This window comes from Athene cunicularia, assembly GCF_003259725.1.
Source record: "Athene cunicularia isolate RWA chromosome Z unlocalized genomic scaffold, athCun1 chrZ_part1, whole genome shotgun sequence".
NCBI classification, from domain to species: Eukaryota; Metazoa; Chordata; class Aves; order Strigiformes; family Strigidae; genus Athene; species Athene cunicularia.
In genome coordinates this window covers 2,714,819-2,726,439 of record NW_020799142.1, presented here as the reverse complement: position 1 = coordinate 2,726,439, position 11,621 = coordinate 2,714,819, and the positions used below count along the sequence as shown (strand labels likewise).

Genomic DNA, 11,621 nt, shown 5'->3' with positions numbered 1-11,621 from the left:
CCCCCACCCTTGGACACAAGTAGGGCACAAACCCTGGGTTAAAATAAGAAGAAATTTAATACAACAGTGTAATAAACAATTTGAACAACAGTAGCATTGATAACAACAATAAACAGTAATAACAGTAAACAAGACAGAAGATATACAGAGAAATACCACAATGGTTACAGACAGCTCGCTCGCGATGCTCCCCACCACCAAAGCCACAAATGAAAAAGTTCTCGCGCTGCCGCACCTGGACCTGATGTCAGCATGGTATGATTCTCTTCTGGGGAAACTTAACCCTATCCTAGTTGAACAGGACAGCTAGTTTTAGATTACATGCTACTTGACACTGGAATATAAACTGGAATGAAGAACATCACCTCACAGAAGGGAAGTGAAATGGTATTGAAAAGATAGAGACAGTTGCCATGATTAAATAATTTTATTTTCAACAGTATATATTTTAAGAGAATGGATCTTCCACAAAATGAACAGTGTAATGCTACTGAGGTGGAAAAACAAATACTGTAGCCCATATCACAACAGGAGAGCCTAATGAAAATGAAACTGATCACAAAACATAATAAATAAGTTTAAGAACACCTTTTTCTATTGAATCAGATGGAGATGAAAGGAAAGATAACCTTGAAATAGTGATTTTCTTGCTCTAAGGTATTCAGGAAAACTACCTAAATTTTATCTTCTTTTATTTTTTCACTATTTAGAAATAAATCCTTTGTCTGTGTTTGGTATTCTACCAATCCAGCTGATTGCTTTCTGAAACACTTGGGACACTTTTCTCCTGGCCCTCTTTTTAAGGACAGAATCCCAGATCAGATTTTTGGGAGATAATTCTTTCTGTCTCCAGTGAGACACTACTGTTTCAATACAAATCTAACCAGGGAGTTTAGGCATACGTACAGTCTAAGTGCAAAGAGAGTTTTAGTCCTTGTGGATGTTTTGTTCAAATAGCTTCCAGTTGCAACAGGCAGCAGTCCAGGCTCTGTGGAAAACTTTTTGCTGTATTTCAGTGGCTGGGAAGTTTACATGTCACTGTCACCCTTGTATCTAAAATAAAAAAGATGAAAATAAAATAAAAAAGAAAAGAAGAGAAAAAAAGAGAAAAGAAAAGAAAAGAAAAAAAGAAAAGAAAAGAAAAGAAAAAAAAAGAAAAGAAAAGAAAAGAAAAGAAAAGAAAAGAAAAGAAAAGAAAAGAAAAGAAAAGAAAAGAAAAGAAAAGAAAAGAAAAGAAAAGAAAAAAAGAAAAGAAAAGAAAAAAAAGAAAAGGACTCATCACTAACAATAATTTTTACTTTAACAGTGAAAAAAGGGACATGAGAACAACACATTCATACAAATGGTTGGTTTAACACACACTGAACAAATTAATGCATAAATTGGCTGTGATAAATGCTTGTGTTAAATGAGGTTATTTATTATGTGTTCCATTACATAAATTAGTTGCAGAATTATAACAAATGCTGTTTATTAATCTTACCTTCCCTGTGGCTGGAGAATGACTTGAGGCAATTATCTTCAGTGTGGAACTCAATTCTATTATTGTTGACAGTCGAAAGAGACCAGTCAGGCTCCTAATCCTGCACAGGCAGTTCAAATCCTTCTGCTTCTGCTTTTAAGCATCCTGTATCTCATCTTGACTTTCTGTGTTGACATGGTGTGTCATGGCATCTCTTTCCAGTACTATTGCCTCTAGTTCAGGAATTCCTGAAAATGCAGATTCAAGATATAAGAAATAAGAAGTGAAAATGACTTGATAGCTATTCTTTTTACTATATATAAATTATAAGACAAGGGATATTTGACTTGATCTCAGTAACTTTGCCACATATTGAGTGGGACTGCAGTTTCATTTGTCTTTTTCATCACTATTTCACTCTAAAATTGCCCGTGAAAGTCCTGCACCGGAAGAAATCTGGACTGGAGGAATGGGGTGCTGTGTGCTTAAGGAATAAATCCCACAAAACTTCTATTTATATTTTCATCATTTAGATAAGAACTAAGATAAGACCAAAATGTTATTCTAGACTGCTAGAATGTATAAATGATGTGGTTGAAGATTTAATGGCCCTGCTTCTATCCTGTGCCAGGTAGACAGGGTAAAATTCCACGGACAGGAGTGAAAGAAATTCTGATTCAAGCTTTGTGAGAAGCTATGGTTCTGCAGCTTCAACTTGCCCTTGAAGAGTGAGACTGGAACAAAGGCTCATGCCCTATCCTCATTTCACAAGAATAATGAAGAAGAGTTCTTCTGGGGAGCTGCTGACATAATTTCCCCTACAGCCTACTCCCCATTTTCTCTGAAGAGCTCATTAGAACAAGTTCCTTGACCACTGCTGTCAGATCAGAGAATGGATCATTTGTCTGTTTTTCTCCTCCATCTACATCTTTTGCTATTTTTCTTAGGTGAACAGGGTGGAATAACTATGAAGGCATTTTCATTGTGCAATTTCTAGAGGGGAGAAGAGGAAATGGTTTAGATAGATCTGTAAAAGGAAGGGAAGGAAGATGTAACTGAAAACTGATCACCTTTGATATATTTTTTAAAATGCTACTTTTAATATTGTTATTATCCCTTTAGAGCTGTGTAGCTTTCCATTGCAAACATCTTAAAACCTTTGCGATGCCTAATGCAATGGGATCCTCATACTACCTGTTTTCAGATGCTGGCCTAAGAGACATAATAAAGGGAATCTAAGGTATTATTCACACCAGTGCTGAAAACACAGCAAAGGGCTCCAAGGCAAAACCTCCAGCAGCTAGATCTAGACTCTGTGCAGTGGAATAGCACTTAGGAAAACCAGCTGCAATGCGGCCTCAAGGCAGGTAACAGGATATGTTTCCATGCAGTCAGGATGCAATAACAGCAGTGCTTGGTGCTTTCACCAAGCTGGCAACTGGCCTGTTTGACCGTGAATTTAAAGATCAAATGTTCTTTGACCCAGAAATAGTGTGAGAAAAACAATTAAACCCACACATTGGCTTAGAGTTGAGTAAAATTGCACTTTCAGGGAATAAAAGATCCCAATATATGACTAGAAAACTCAACAGAAATTTCATGCTTACTTTTGCTTAGATGTATTTCTACCTTATATTATGAAAAACTAGGAATAAAAAAATAAAGAGAAAAATTTAGAGACCTGAATTCTAAGAGGTTTGACCTTGAAGTAGACAGCCGGGTCAACTCCTCTCTGACTCATTTTTTAACATTTTCCTCTTAAGTGTCATTGAAAATTAACAATTAAACATGCCCAGTAGTGCACTGTTTTTAAAATAATTGATTTTTTTGGATTCTTGGCTTAAAGAAGGACCAGGGCATGTGATAGCAGCCCACAAATATACTGGTTAGCACTTCACAGTGTCACTGCATTCTCACACTTTTATTGCAGAAAAGCAACACAGGAACTTTACCATAAAAATAACCATGAATATCTTCAAACACTCTACTATATTAGCATACCTGCCTGTTCAAGATGTCTGCAAATAATATCCTAAAATACTGAGTAAATTACCAGAGTTATCTTATGGTTGCTTCTCCAGACACAGAATAGCATTTGTATTTTACACAGCTGTAAACTGCACCACTTGTTAAAATATCAATAAGTGCATAAATATCAGCAAATGGAAGGAACTGAGGAGAAACCAAAACTTTTTTACAGATTCAGAGCAGTGAGACATTTATATGAATCTTTTACCTAAGAGGTACAAGAGTCTGAAATGGAAATGGTGCAAATACACAGGGAGTACCTGTGGAAAGAGGCTTCTTCAGGAGCTATCAGTTATATGTCCCTTCTAGGTATTCTCCTCCTCCTGACTCTCCCACAGTCTTATTTCAGGTACATTTTCTTTGGACTACAAAAGTTTCTGCAAGAATCTTCCTTTGGATCACCCCCATTCCATGGGACAATTACCACTGCCTTTTCATTTTACATGAGAGCAAGGGAAAAATGAATACTAAGAATGCTAAAGGGATAAAATGACAGGTGCAGAATACATAATTTCATGTAACCATCCTCCATGATTAATACTTCAAAGTTCACTAGAGAAAGTGAGTATCAGCAAAAGAGCAATGCTGAACTACACCAGAGTCAACTTTTCAGGAGAACAACTTGAAGAACAAAAGGTATTCAAATAAATAAGATAGGTCTGAGAAGCCTGTTGATTTAATCAGGTATAGATACAGAGATGCTAAGAAGGTGGTTTTACTAAATAATTAGCTTTCAGCTTGTCTGTTCTTCATTATATTGTTATAACAACATTGCAGAACTCTTTATTACTGTTTAATTTATATATGTTAAAAAGTATACATAATAAATTCCCCCATCTCATTGAATTTCAGAGGACAAAACAAAATATAAAATAAATTATGTAAAAATTAAATTCAAAAGTCCTGTCTAGAGGCATGGTCACACAATCAATTAACCTTGAAGTAAGATGGAGTTTGAATTTAGAGTATATCATCCACTTCATAAAGACCACCTGAACACACATTCACCCTATGGTAGGCAGAGGGCAATTTATAACACTCAGGGAAACTTCTACGCAGCTGAGCTTACTGCCAGGTTCTGACCAATGGCACCACCTGGCTGAATGCTTTGATTAGAATGGACGCTGCATCTATTATTAAAATTATTATGCTTTAATATTTATGATACATTGAGGAAAGAAAAACAGAGTCTAGCAGCTGTTAGATGTCCAGACGCAGATGGATGCAGTGTGGTACTGAAGAAAGGTAGAGAGTCACGTGTACAGACTCTTAACCACACCGCGGAGTTCTTTCAGCACCAGTTTCCATGAGGCTTTGAAATGACATATCAGTTCCAATGCATACAATTAAAATCAGCAATAGTAAAAAGTGGCAGGTCATCATAGGAGTTTAGGGTGACCGATAAAAACCTGTCATGTGGTCCTCTAAAAGACTGTCCCTAAGCAGCAGACTATTACAAGACTTTCTGTATATAAGGTACAAATCAGAAATTTGTAATCAGAAATGCATAGCAAGAAATCAGAGCCATGTTTAGCTACTGTGGGATCCAGGGAAAGATAAGATGTACACTTTTGTTTAAACATATATATTTATAGTGTATTTTTATTTATTATTATTCCTGGCTCATCTTTCATCAAAAATTTCTGTTGTTTACCCAGTGCCTGTAATTTTCCCTTACTTTTATGTCGTCAGTTAAATTAATAAAAAAAGGGGCCCTTTTTTTGTGTTTTCCCTCAGAGAGTGAATCCAACAGATATAGAGACTCTGATCCTTATTCCCACATAAGGTTTTATTCAACCAATGGTCAATGGGTCTTCATGCAGAGAAGGGTGGGTGCCTGCATAAGGAAGCTGTTGCTCTCAAGATAAATTAACAAGAATTGAGAGGACCTCTGTAATGTTTAGCATTAGACCATTAATTTTAAATGCAACATATTACAATTTTTACATTTACAATTGCAAACATAATTAAATGGAAAATACTACAGCTGATTCTCCCTTTCTAGTGAATACTCTGGCATTCATTCAGCTATTTTTCTCCCTTGTTCTGCAATTTCTTACCTCATAAAAAAGGGCACTTCAGCTACTGTCTACTCTGGAAAGAGGGAACTAACCACAGCTGAGGGCACTCTAGCCACAGATGTCCCTCTACTCTTCATGCAGGTAGTCCTCCTAAACTGGAGGCTGAAGGGTGCAGATTACTGCAGCTCTCAGTCAGTTGGAGAGCCCTGCCAGAGAGAGGGCATTCCCAGCAAAGAATTATGTCCATTTTATGCTTTCACAGTGCAAGAAAAGACATCTGGGAAAACATTTTTTTTTCTCAGTTCTGCACTCTTATTCCCAGTATTTTAGGATTTATTTTTGATAAAGTGCATTTACAGAGCTTGTTATGTAAAAATAATGAATTCTCTGATATGCACTATTTCTGCCATGAGGGGAGACAGGTACTGTTCTTGGGATTACTGGTATATCATTTCAATCCTGTAGAGAGAGGTATTAGTTCACAATTTAACTCTACATTGTCATTATTACCCTAGAGCCTGTGCTTGCACTTTGAATGGAACACTTTATCCTGCAGTGATATATTTTACTCATACCCAGGCAATTTCAGGGATATTTGGTGAGACGTATTCCATGCTCTTAGTGGGATCACATAAAAGTATGTCTGCTGTATAAACTTTAGGTGTGTGTTCCCTGGTGCAGCTCTATATATTATATTCCTGAAGTGCTCCTAGAAAAGAGAAAGCACATTTCCAAGCTTTAGAGAAAGTACACTAAACAGATTATTTTCTTTTATAAACATTCAATTTTGTAGCAAGCTTTGGGATAAATTCAGCTTTAACATCAGAGCAAAGAATTAATGTCAACTTTACAAAGAATTGTGCTTGTCCTTTTTCGTCAGGATGCATTTTACCTATCAACGGCCATTAATTTCAAATCATTAAACCCTTTGTGGCTTGATTTTTGGCCAGTACTACAAGAGAGTATTGTGGACATCAACAGAATTATGGTAAGAAAGCATCGATAAGCCTTTTTCATAAGCTATTGAAGAATTTATAGAAATTCTAATTTCATAGGATGATTTTTCTGTGATTTCAAAGTGCAGAGGAAACACTGAGAAGATACAGAGCAAAAATTTGTGAAATGCAAAAGCTGACGATGTAGGCTTTTTTTTAATTTTTTCTTTTTTTCTTTTTTTTTTTTTTTTTTATGTTGCAGACAGTGAAACATAAGGGAGAAAAAAGGAAAACAAAACCAGGAATTTTCAAAATTCTGGAATAAAAAACCCCCTTCAAATTGTCATTTCTGTAATAAAAAAAAAAAAAAAAAAAAAGAGGAAATTTTCTGGTTAGTAGTTTTTTATCAACTCCTTTTAAATACACAAATATTACAGTAAAGGAGCCATATAAACAAATTTTTTAGTCTCAGTCTAATATATGTGTAAGAGTTACTCAAGTACCAGTCAAAATCAAAAGCACATTGTCTGAAGTTGCATTCTTTCCATCCCCTGTATTAAGCATTAAGTCCTTCTAATTCATCTGATATATTTCCAAGGTATTTAGTGCTGTGGTGTTTAGGTGTCAATATCTGATGTTTCTTTTTGCTGTAAATTGATTCTTTGTACCTTGTCAGATGTGTGAACCTTCCTACTGTGCATATAAATACATCAAGAATGTATGTGAGGGCTCATGGCTATCACAAGTAGCAGAAAATGTCCTTAAGTCTCAATCATACTCAAAATGTAGGGGGTTAGAAAGGAAATTGATGACTCCCTTTTTGCTATTTAGTCTCTGTATGAAAATTAGATGGGGGACCTCTGCTCAGCCTTGAAAATCTCCCACTGTCTAGATCAATTAAGAAAAGGCATGCTTTGCTTAGCTTTAATTTTGTGCTCATTTTTTTTCATTTTCTCTTTCCTTCCAGCTTCATTTTATAAAGTCATTTTTTATTGCATCTTGAAAAATGTGGGGATTTGGAAGGTCCTTGCTTACCTTCATCCACATTTGTAGGAGTGCATTGCTTACTTTCAATTACTCTTTTTAGGACTGATTTTGAAATGTTACCAGTATTGTGATAGTTTTCCTACATAAAGTTAAGACAACACTTTGCAATCTTCAGTCATGGACAGTAAATTTTTCTTCTCAGTGAGAGCAACATTTTAGATTAACATGAAATTATAATATCTAAATATTAATCTCAGGCTAAATTAATTCTGCAATTCACTGTTACTGTCTGAAGCATGGTGGCAATCCTTAATTTTCAGGACAGATAGACTTTTTTTTAGTTTTGTTACTGAATGTAATTATGTGGTAAATATGTCTAATTTACTTTGCTGGATGTCCTTTGAGAACCTGGTTATTACAAAAGAGCTTTGTTTGTAGTTTTACTAAGCAATGATTTAGACATAAGGAATTGTTAAAATAGTTGTTGCTAGCAAAACTCTGTCCGGGTTAAGACACTATAAGCGGAATATTCCATATACAATGAATGCAGTGTTATAGTCACAATAAATATCTTTGACATGATAAGTATTGTGAGATTTTCCCAAAATAAATTATGAGATTTTCCCAATATAAACTACATATATATGTAAAACCTTATGCTAACCATTTTTCTGGTTAAATCATTTTCCTAAAATGAAAAGTCAGCTTGTTTTTCTTGCACTGAAATTTTAGGAATTTGAAGGCTAGACCAGACTATTTCTCAGGTTCTGCTCCTAGTAAATCATCATTTGGGCCTCCATGCTGCAAATTCAAATCTTAGCAACAATTATTTCAGCTCATGCTTGTCTCTCTGTGTTAGAAAGACATGGGAGAGACTACATAACAGGGTATTTAATATTGAGTGGAGGAGAACCTACCATCAGTTTCCTCAGGACCAGCAATAATTGGCTGAGAGGGTAAAAATCCACTCATTTTTATAGGATGCCTGACATGACCAAAATCTTATGATGAAATGGTGACAATGTCAATTGAAAGGATCTTTGTTCACAAAGAAACAAGTTTTGAAAATGATAAACCTGAGGAAAAAAAAAAAAAAAAGTTTAGAAATGTAAAGATCCATGTCTCTGTGAAAGACGCTCTTCTGTGGATAAATGAAGCAGAAAAGAATGGATGGGATGTCAGTTTGACTTTGATGTCATTAGCTATAATATTTTTCCTTTGTTTCCAGGCTCTGTACAGAGATGAACTTGAATTATTATCTGAATATTCATAACTGTTACATACTGGAGAAAATAATCCAGTAGACTTCAGGAGTTTTCAACCATTCAGGGTATTACATTTCCAGATGTAATTCCTGATGTAAAAGTGAACAAGAACAAACCACGAAGGTTAAAAGAAGTAACAAAGGAAGCTGTCAGCAATGTCTTTTTGAACTCAGTTCTACTGGGGTACAGTACAGTGGTCCACAACCAGCTCGGGTTTCTTGTCTTCTGTTGCCACAGCAAGAAGTTTAGTTTATGGATTAGGATTCACATGGACAGAACAAAAAAGATACTCTGACCTGCAGAAGTTTGCAACTTTAATTCTACTTCTATGACCTAGTGTGAGTCTATGTTAGAAAAATTGCTTTCTAATATATAGCCATTTTCTAATACTAGCCCAAGCCATCTTGACTCTAGTGACTCCAGTAAAAAAAATCTGTTTCTGCATCTTTCTCCATTTTTGTTGCATTGTAAACCTGATAAAGAGTTTTGCATTCATTTTCTGATCTCAGGTGTGCTTCTGGATATGCCTGCATATGAACGAATATCTCTGGAACAGTCCATGTACATACATATATCCATGGGCTATTCTGGGTTTGCATATTGACACGTATGTGATTAAAAACTTTTTCCTCACAAAAGCATAAAAAAAAATATATTAAAATATTATAACTTCTCCTAATGCATATTTATCCTCTCTGAAGCAAATAATTAGACCAAATTGTCCTTCTCTAATTTCTCTATAGATAAAAATTTTTATTAAGTTAGAAAACACCAAAAACATTTGGAATCAAAAGATACTTAAAACTCAATAGAATACATACCTGGAAAAGCAGAAAGACCGATTCCTGACTTCTCAGCTGCCTGGAGGGTGTTAGCCATGCAGCCAAGCTTTAAGTAGATATTCATTCAAATTTTCAACCCTAATGGAATATTGCCAGCCACATGCCACATATCTCTGAGCAAGGTCATTGTTCATTTTCATGGTAACATCAAAATTTTAAGAAAAATAAAAGGAGCCATTTTCATATGCAATAATATAAATTTTGATTAAAATTGATCTTCATTTAAATTATTTAAATAAGGTAGCTCTTCTTTGATGATGAGTGTTCATTTCCAGACTGAAGACTGTTAATTCCAGTCTTGATGTCCTAATTATAGGTGATAGCCTGAATTAACATTCAGCTACTTACTATGTTTCTCACATCTTAAGCAGAAATGTATCACTCCTCTAACCACTCTGACCTCTCGCCCCTAGAGCTGGGAATTCTCACAGAAGTACAGAAAAACAGTTCAACAGATCAACTAGAGATTATTTCTGCTTAAAGACTGCAACATTTGTGTGAAAAGCATCATCAAGGCCAGAATAGGGATAGCAATGTTAATTTTCAAAACCTTAAGTGCAAGAGAACAAGGACTTCCACAGCAGAACCAACTGAGTTTAAAAGACTATTTTCGGTATGCAAAGGTGGCAGTCAGCTTTTCTGGAAAGCTGCTTCAGGAGTTCAGCTGGAACTTGGCTGTTACATCCCACTGAAGTTTATGTCACCTAATTCTGAGGGGTTAACAGACACTGGAAAAATATAACCCTCTGTCATACGTCTTGGCACTGAGTGCTTGCTGAGTAACACCCGGTCCCAGAAGTGAAATGAAAATATACAACAGTGGTAACTGTGCAGATAAAAGCCTCGCTCAAGGAACTCAGCAGACATACAACAGCTCATGGGAGAAGACCCAAGTGCAAGTACTGACTGCTACATGGCACTTATTGAAAATACCTGATTATTAAATACTTGAAATCAAATAATTTTCATTTAATGCAGTAATAAAAAAATTTCAAAGGTAACTGCATTCTCCACAGACACATGGATTATAAAGAATATGCTAAAATATTATTTAAGGCTTTCTAGTGGTTCATTTCTGAATTTGTCCTGCAGATAAAATCATGGGGACAAATATGTTGTCTCCACTGATTAGTGAGTCCACGTGATTATCTTGGCAGAATAAGATGTGGAGTTCACACTGATAGTGCTTGTGCTATAACTGCTGTGTAACAGACTGCTTTCTCCAATAGTCTCACTTTAGAAAGTTTTGAAGTATAAACTTCACAAAAGGAATTAAAAAAGTTCTAGAGTCCAAAAGCTGAAAACGGAGGAAAAAATAGGAATATTTCTCCTTCTGATAGCTCATGAAAAGGAAAGATGGTACTTTTGCCTGACCTTGAACTACTTGCTGGATAATGAGTATTCTTTAATTCCATGAGCTAAAGTAAAGAATTCTGTTTTCAAAAGGAAAGCCAGAAGGATATTAAGAACTTTTTCCCAGCAGTAAGTGTGGAGGAATGATTGTCATGCTGTGAAAAACTTGCTTTAGCTTTTCACTGAAAATAAACGGAGAAACAAAATGCCCTGTAGCTAATATCTAATCAATTAAAAAAAAAATAAAGGTATGTATTTGTGTTTGCTATACAAAGCCTCATCATAAACAACGCATCAGCAGCTTTTTGTTTTAATCGCTACCACAAGACTCTTCTGTTAATGTCTTTCAGGATAAAGGATTAAACATATTTGTGGTTTTTAAAATTATGTCAAACAACCTAAATTAAAAAAATTAAATATTATCCATCACATACACTATAGTTTTAATGTGTCTGAAGAATGAATACAAAACTGTAACATGCCCTGGATTGCATGCGAGTCCAAACACTGAGCCATTAGTTCCACTCCAAAGCTGAGTGTTCATCCTCCCTGAACTCCAGAAGTCTTTGGGGTGTGAGAGTCTAAACTTTATTTAATTTCTTCTATAGACAGCAAAGCAGTAGTCATGATGCCATAAGTAACAATATGTTCATTCAATTATTAAAAAAAAAAAATCAAATAAGAAATACATTTGATTTGCAGTCAAGAAATGTACAATGCAAAAAAGT

General features: G+C 35.3%; 1 long non-coding RNA gene across 1 annotated transcript; it reads right to left on the bottom strand.

The window, feature by feature from the left end:
- Window positions 1-274: 274 nt before the first annotated feature.
- Window positions 275-9,928, bottom strand: LOC113489682. Its single transcript, XR_003400080.1, has 3 exons — window positions 9,520-9,928; window positions 1,484-1,710; window positions 275-1,053 (listed from the first exon to the last, which is right to left on the bottom strand). It is a non-coding gene; the product is annotated as an uncharacterized LOC113489682 (long non-coding RNA).
- Window positions 9,929-11,621: the final 1,693 nt, after the last annotated feature.